An 8,427-nucleotide genomic window follows, 5' to 3' on the forward strand; every position below is an offset into this window, starting at 1 on the left:
CTGTTTGGAGTGCTATAGAAAGAATCCTCATAATAGTTGGTGGCCTGATTTGATTTTGTTGGGACTCTTTATACTAAATCCCACTCTTGTATGAATTCCACTTGCATATCGTAGAGAACATATAACCCACAAACGCGGGCTAACGTCCCTACCTACTCTAGTCGAACTTCCATGTAATCAGTCAGGTCCTATCGCATCAATGTTCTCTTTCAGACCCAGTGTCTGTCATTTCCGCAGTTTTGTCTTTGTGCCCCTTGGATACGCACACTTCATATTCTTGTTGTCGGCAAGCATGTGACATGGATTTTTGCTCAGCGGGGTGTTGGTTTTTTTTTTTTCCCCCGGAGTGCTCTTGCAAAGAAAATGATGTGGCCAATTGTTTATTCCGCGGATAGCCTTTTTCTGTCCCCAGAATATGGCCAACATATCTATGACTCACATTCACAGGACAGAAGGATTGTTCTGGCTTATGCTTTAACTTCTTTTGGCCAACTGGAGAGTTATTTATAAACATTTATTGATTTGGATTCATAAACCGAAGGGGNCTCGCCAGCCAGCAGTGACAGCTCAGAGACTCAAAAACCCAAAGCCTACCTGTAAGCTTCAAAATGCCTACTTATTCCTTTTACATTTTTCATTGGAAATCAGTGATTTCCTCCACCAGCATCAGGTGATAGCATGTTGTACCGAGGCAGAAAGCAAGTTTTTTTTTTCTTTCCCTTTGTTCCTGATGTTGTTCTTATAGTTGTTCTAGATGCATATGACTTCTAATCGAGTTTGCCTGTCAAGTGTTAAAGAGGTCATACCCCAAGTGCAGCTCGCTGCCGTGTGTCCAGGGTGATATGAAAGAAATTTGGGTACTATTCTTGCTCTTCAAGGAACTTACAGCTGGGTCAAGGAACACGTATATAAAATAAGAGGCAGGCAACACAAGAAAAAAAAATGTGCTTAAGTGCCAAGCTATGCCACACAGAGGGTTACGGAAGCAAAGTGTGCTGGGTGGAGAGAGACACAATGAGTTTGAACTGTGTGACCCAGAGTAAATAACTTTATTTTTCTGTAGCTCACTGAAATGAGAACATCAGCCCATACTGTTGTCACAAGGATTAAATAAGAGAATAAATAAAATGCCTAGAATAGGAGCTCTGGGATGGCTCCATCAGTTAAGTATCCAGCTTCAGCTCAGGTCATGATTTCATGGATCATGAGTTCAAGCCCTGCGTCAGGCCCTGTGCTGACAGCTCGGTGTCTGGAGCCTGCTTTGGATTCTGGGTCTTTCTCTCTCTTTGTCCCTCCCCTGCTCACATTCTGTCTCTCTCCCTCTCTCTCAAAAATGAATAAATGTTAAAAAAAATAATAAAATAAACAAATAAAATGCCTAGAATAATGTCAGACCCACAGCAAGCACTCAATTAATGGGAATTTTTGTGTTGAGATACTTTACTGAGATAATAAATTGTTTTGCTTTTTTGCCAGGAAAATATTCAAGAAGAGGTTCAAGATTTTATAATTTTGGGGCACTGTTTTAAGAACATAATAAAATCCATGAATGAATATATTCATATATACATGAATCAGGTATATGGAAGCACTATAAATTCAAAACTTAAACAGGCAAAAAAAAATCTAAAAATATAACATATTATTTTATATTTAATTGCCTGACATATGTCTCCAGTATTTCTCTCTACATTTTCTGACTATATACTCTTTGTCACTTCATCCGACGTGGGTTTTATAACACTTCCTAGAAGAGTAAATACAACGATAACTCCACCATTCTTCTAGCAGGGTTAATTGAAATTTGCTTTTTATTATTGGCAGTTGGGATGCATAAAACATATGATTTCACATACAGATACACTTGCTGTTTATAGTACTGCTACAGGATTATGTCCTACAACTACGAGAATCCTCATTACTTCTATTTCATGCGATTGCTGTAAAATAGTAAAGAATATGTAGAGTGCGTGTGTAATTATGTACACTCTATCATTGAGTCCTCAGTGGTCCCCTCCTTACCTGTGGTTTTGCTTTCCACAGATTCAGTTACTTGCAGTCAACCATAGTCCAAAAGGAGATGACCCTCCTTCAGACATGTCTTCAGAAGGTCTCCAGTAGCCTAATGCTACATCACAACACCTACGTCATTCACCTCATTGCATCTCATCATGGAAATATTTTATCATCTCACATCATCACATGGAGAAGGGTGAACACAGCCCAATAAGCTATTTTGAAAGAGAAACACCACATTCACATAACTTTGATAACAATATACTATTATCATTGTTCTATTATTGTTATAAATCTCTTACTGTGCCTAATTTATCAATTAAGCTTTATCATAATGTATGTATAGGGAAAAAAAACATAGTACATATGGAGTTTGAAACTATCCACAGTTTTAGGCATCTGCTGGGGGTCTTGGAACGTATCCCCCACGGAAAAGAAGGAACTTCTACATTCCAGAAAGAACTCCTGTTTTGACTAGGCATCCGTGAGAACCAAATACTTGGCTCACATTTTTCTACATTTGGCGAGTGGAAGAATTTTCCACAGAGTACCTTCTGGCTCCATGCATTTCAAAACTTGTTTCTCTTTCACTATTCATGTATTTCTGGTGCTGGGTACCCAAAGAGACATGCATACCTTAATTGACCCCCTGGCCCTGCCCAGGGAGATAACTGAGTGACCAACAGGAGATTCCTAAGAGTTATTCGTACACCAGAGTGGCCAGCAATAACCTAACAATACATAGAAGTGATTGTCCACCATATATGTATTTTCTAATAAATCTAAACAAAATGTCTTTCCAACTTAACTTCCTCCAAGCTGGGTCCCCAAAATGTCACCCATCACCACCCAATGATAAGGGGAAAAAAAGATTTGTCTTGTTGTTTTTAATTAAAATATCTTATTTTTGCTAATTTTGCAATGACCATGTGGAGGTCTCTCCCAGAGCCTTAGAAAGGGCCAGTGCTGGTGAGGACCCCTAAAGCTAAACTTCATTACCGGTCACAGAAATTCTTTCAGCTCTTCCTGCTTTGGAGTCAAGGGACTTTATTCCATGTATGAAAAAAAACACGAGCAAGGGTCTGCAGAAGTGTGGAGGACCGATGGGCTCCTGGGGCAGCAAGTCAGATAGGAGAAGAGTCCCAGTCATTAAGGCTTCTGAGATCCATCTCTGAGGACCTTGAAAGGGCAGGCAGAGAAAGAACAAAGAGCAAAAGGCTTTCGGCAAGAAAGAGACAAAATGAAAGCATTTTAAAATATTAGTTCGAATGAATACCTACTGAGCCTTAGTTATTTGCAGAGGTTCAGAAAAGCATATAGATCTCATCAGGAGGTAGAACTCAATATGGCAAAAAGAGCTTAGATAATAGAGCAGGGAAGTTCTATCTTCTGAAAATATGCTGTTTAAGGCAATCTGTGAATCCAAGGGAACATTCCCTTGAAATGCTCTGATGATGTCCCATAGGAGAATCATCTGTGAGACCTCGAACACAGAGGGAATACGGAAAAATTGTTGCTATGGTCCTCCTAGGATACCTATCCAGCCGGAATTTTCAATCAACAAGTTGTCTTGTTCTCAGAAGTCACGATGCAAGTTACGGATGCCAGAGAGAAATTCTGCTCCTATGGCCAATGCATTCCACGTGCACTGATGTCCCCCGGCTGTCATCAAGAGCACCCCACTTGTCCGGGAGGCCACTGCATTATCTCCTGAGTGCTACTAGACAATGGCCAGAGAAGACACAGGACTAGCCAGGAGTGCCCAGGTTCACGGAGAAGCGGGGTGGAAAAATAAGAAATGGGTCCACAAAAAGAGAAAAAAATTAACCAGAATATCTGGGTAAGAAGAGAGGGAATTGTGTTACTCTGAATATCAAAAAAGATACAGCCATATTTTACATCGTAAGTCAGTGCAATGGAACATACGTATTTTATATGTTAAGCCAATATTCCCGGATTTTAAATTACTTACTTCAGTGTCTGTTGACTGTTTATGTGTGAGTGTCTATAAATATTATTGTCAGTGAGGGAGGAAGCAACGGTCAGGATAGACAATGTGCCTACGCCCCTGAAACTTACACCCTAGTCCAAAGGAGGGCAGAAATAAAAAATGTAAAAAGCAGAGGTGCCTGGCTGGCTCAGACAGTGGAGCGTGTAACTCTTGATTGCAGGGTTGTGAGTTTGAACCCCAATCTCTGGGTGTAGAGATTACTTAAAAATGAAGTCTTTTAAAAGGCATTTTAAAAGCACAATAATTTCAGATGCTACATTGCTATAAAAAATATTTAAAATGGTGGCACATGGGTGGCTCAGTCGGTTAGGCATCCAACATCAGCTCAGGCCACGATCTCACAGTTGGTGAGTTCGAGCCACCAGTAGGGTTCTCTGCTGCCAGCAAATAGCCCGCTTTCAGATCCTCTGTCTCCCTCTCTCTCTGCCCCTCCCCTGCTCTCTCTCTCTCCTATAATAAATAAATATTTAAACATTTTATAAAGTTTAATGTAATAAGATAGAGTTTGTGGCATGGGGAGAAAGGGCACAGCTATTTTACCTTGGATGACCAGGAAGGACTTCTGTGAGGACTGGATGTATGAGCTGAGAGATAAGAAGTCAGATATCCAATCACCAGGCGCTAACATGCCTGCTTAGGCAAGGACAAAATCCCTGAATCAGAGGAACAGAGGGAAGAACAGTGTCTGAGTAGAGTGGGCAACAGTGAGAACATGAGGGCACAGACATGGCCATCAGATCATTTGCAACCCGGCAGCTATGGTAAGGCATTTGGATTTTAGTCTAAGTGCAATGGAAGATCACTGAAGGGGTCTGAGCAAGGGAGTGACATGACTTGGTTGTGTTTTTTAAAAGATATTCTGAAGGCCCTCTGGGTGGCTCTGGTAGGTTGAGTGTCAGATTTTTTATCAGGTCATGATCTCACGGTTCGTGAGTTCAAGCCTTGCGTTGGGCTCTGTGCTGATAGTTCAGAGCGTGGAGCCTGCTTCAGATTTTGTGTCTCCCTCTCTCTCTGTCCCTCCCCCACTCATGTTCTCTCTCTCTCTCTCTTTCTCTCAAATATAAACATTAAAAAAATTTAATTCCTAAAAATTTGACTATAGTTCCAAGGTAGAGTCTTTGATATGGTATTGTCATAAAGAAAAATTATTCAAAAAATGAAGAAATTGAACAAAGACCTAGCTCTTGGGACTCAACTTCCTTTGTTGCCTGAGCAAAATTAAATTTTTGGGTTCAGCCTGATCCAGGCTTCCTGGGACAGCATGTATCAGCAAAGGAGCCTGACAGGCAAAAGCTGAGATTAAGAGAGGAACTTCTGACTCCACTACTAGTTTTCCCAGGGAAATAAGTGGCTTCTCCTGTGTCTTATGCAAAGTTCTCCAGGAAACAGACTCTGAAATAGACATTTGCTTGCAGGAAGTTTATTGGAGAAAGCTCTCAGAAGCAACAGATGTTGGGGAAGTGAAGAAAGCTAGACTGGACAGAATTCCTTTTGCTGGAGAAATCAAACTTGAATAAGTTGACACAAAGGTTTCAGTCCATCTCGTGGAAAGATCTGAAGCTTGGATGGTTCTTCAAAGATGTCCCTTGATCAACAAGTCAGTGAATGCAGACTGCCTCTGGAGTGGAGAGTAACCTTGAGTAAGGGGCTCTCTTCCTCTGGGAGCAATCACTGGGGAAGAACTCAGAGGTAAGCTCTCAGTGGGGAACTTTCCCAGCAGCTGGGGATCAAGTGCCTCCATCCCTCGGAGGGAGGTGGGGCGGGGAAGGGTTCTGCGGGAACAGGATCCACCACAATCTGTCAAGCAAAGCAGTTGGTGCTTTCCTTCCACTTGACTGAGAGGAAAGTTATGGACATTCATCGGAGTGTGACCACAGACAAAGCTTTCCATTACCATGATGGGGCTAATGCGAGGCCCCAGGGAGTTGAGACAATGGGAGATGAGGGAGGCAGAAAGTACAAACTTTGCTGTATGAGGTGGTGGGGAAGGAGAAGAGCTGTTAGTGACCACAGAAGAAAGAAGAGAAGTAGAGATTTGTATTTGTTTAAATAATGGCAGTGATTTGCATATGTCAACAGGATGAGGGAAGAATTAAATAAGGGCACTGAAAATGCAGAAGAGAAAACTAATGGATAAAACAAGCACCAAAAAAGAGAGGCAGCAGAGAATTGAGAGTGTATCAGAAGGTGAGCCTTGAGGGGACAGAGAACTCCAACGTTCAGAGTGGAGAAAAGAAAGACAGATAGAGACAGAGCTGGATGGAGGAGGCTTGAAGGGATCTCTGGCCATGTAGTGACTTTATTATTCTCAGTGAAGTGGGACCCAGAGCCGTCTGGTGGGACTGAGAGGCTCAGGGTAGATTCAAGATTCAAGATAAGAAGGGATGTTCTGAGAGGCGCTTGGGTGGCTCAGTCGGTTGAGCATCCAACTCTTGATTTAGGCTCAATTCATGATCTCATGGGTTTGCGAGTTTGAGCCCCCATTTGGGTGCCAGTGCGGCAGAGCCTCCTTGGGATTCTCTCTTCCTCTCTCTCTGCCCCTCCCCCATGTGTGCATGCTCTCTCTCGCTCTCTCTCACTCTCTCTAAAAATACATAAATAAACTTTTAAAAAAAGGAAGAGGAAGAAATGATGTTCTAAAATCGCTGCCTTGGGAAATGGGTGAAACTTCTGGGCAGGCATGAGAAGATAAGAACGGGCCAGGAATTACACAAAGGTGTGGAGCCAGTCTTGCTCTAGCATCTGGTTTAGGTCTTGCTTTTGGTTTGGGGGCTTTTTCCCAGTAGAAGTTTTCACCTTGGGGCCAGGGACTGAAGAAACGAATGGTTGCGCCCTTCCTAGGTAAGGGATGGACGGGATTGGCTGAGGTGGGTGGCATCGGTGAGGAGAGAAAATGGGGCCGTGCTGAAAACTTGCTTGAAATACTTGATCCTGAAGCCCAGGATGGCTAAGGAGGAAAGCACAGCCAGGAATGGGACTGGTCAACTTGGATAGCTGGAAGGGGCCAGGATAAGGAGAAGTTGAGTGGATGTGGCAGCTGTATCAGGGGCTGCTCTCAGGAGGTGAAGGGACACCCCTTATCCCACTTTCTATCAGGAGCTCCACCTTGGAGCCTTGTCAACAAGCAATGGTCTTAGGGTTCAAATCTCTCTGATCCTGCTCACCTTCCTGCTGAAGAAGCCAGTAGACACCTGCCCCACCAGCCTGGCAACTGACGGCCACATCTCTGGGGCCCTTTGACTCTTGGGTCTTGGTGACCCTTTGCTGTCTCCTCAGCGTTGGGCTCCATACCCTCTGTTGTCAGCACCATGAGAAGTTTTCTCATCATACCTCTGTGGATCAGAATTGGAAAGCATGACTTCTTGGCAAAGTGGTGGAGAGACTGGTGTTTCTTCTGCGGGATTCTCTTCTATCCCTCTATCTGACCCTTTCTTCCTAGTGAGAAGACAAGGAGAAGATGCTCTTTGGCAGAATTGATTTTACACCAAGACAAAAGTTGTGCATGCTTATGTAAATGTTGTCCATATGAGATGTGCCCGTATACAGCCTTAACGAGCTTGAGTTTAAGTAAGCGTGGAGTTACAGATATATAATAGCAAGACTTATGTTTCATAGTATATGTGTGTATATACATAAAAAACCCTATTAAGAATCTATTTGAGATTATGAAATTCTACTGCTCTGAGAGAGCACATTAGTTTCAAGGTGATCTTTATTTAAATGACATTAAACATACAAGGTTATATGAGAATCCTTGTAGGTAGAAACCAGAGATGAATGAGACCATTTTGGTCATTCTGTACCCTGCGATCCTTAGCAGGGAAGTTCTGCCCAATGCCGTGTTACTCACGTACGCTTTTCCCAGGTCACTTATAATGGATGCAAGAAATCAAGCGGCCACCAGCTCCTCAGGATTTTCTCAGAGTGGAGGCCATCGGCCTTGCTTCAGTTTGTCTTAATTTTGTCACTGCCTCCTGGATATATCATCTCTTGAAATTCCTGAACATATCTTCTGCTTATCATGAGCTAGATTCTAGAATGCCTTCAAGAAAAGAGGGAGGGAGGAACACACTTCCTTGTATGGATGCTTCGGACAAAAAGGCTCCCATAACCAGCTCACCATTGACCTAAACCACAAGCCATCACAGAGCACCACACACACACACACACACACACACACACACACACACACACACCTTAAGGACCAACAAAGAGATCATCCCAGGCCTCACAGGACGGTTAGGTAGCTTGACAGGAGATGCCATAAATAAGTAATTCACTCCCAGGTCCAATTTCTTTTGTTTAGTTTAAGTGTCCAAACCCCACCTTGTTGTTTTATTAATGCAGGTGTCTCATTTCCATTCTCAGTTTCAAAGCTGATGGAATCAGACAAAAACAAA

At 42.8% G+C, this 8,427-nt stretch overlaps 1 long non-coding RNA gene across 1 annotated transcript; it reads right to left on the reverse strand.

Moving 5' to 3' along the window:
- Positions 1-3,025: 3,025 nt before the first annotated feature.
- Positions 3,026-8,065, reverse strand: LOC144236383 (uncharacterized). The gene is made up of 4 exons (XR_013336510.1): positions 7,882-8,065; positions 7,192-7,462; positions 4,568-4,680; positions 3,026-3,195 (listed from the first exon to the last, which is right to left on the reverse strand). It is a non-coding gene; the product is annotated as an uncharacterized LOC144236383 (long non-coding RNA).
- Between the last annotated feature and the right edge of the window lie 362 nt (positions 8,066-8,427).

Source organism: Crocuta crocuta, unplaced genomic scaffold (assembly GCF_008692635.1).
Source record: "Crocuta crocuta isolate KB4526 unplaced genomic scaffold, BGI_CrCroc_1.0 scaffold24, whole genome shotgun sequence".
Lineage (NCBI taxonomy): Eukaryota > Metazoa > Chordata > Mammalia > Carnivora > Hyaenidae > Crocuta > Crocuta crocuta.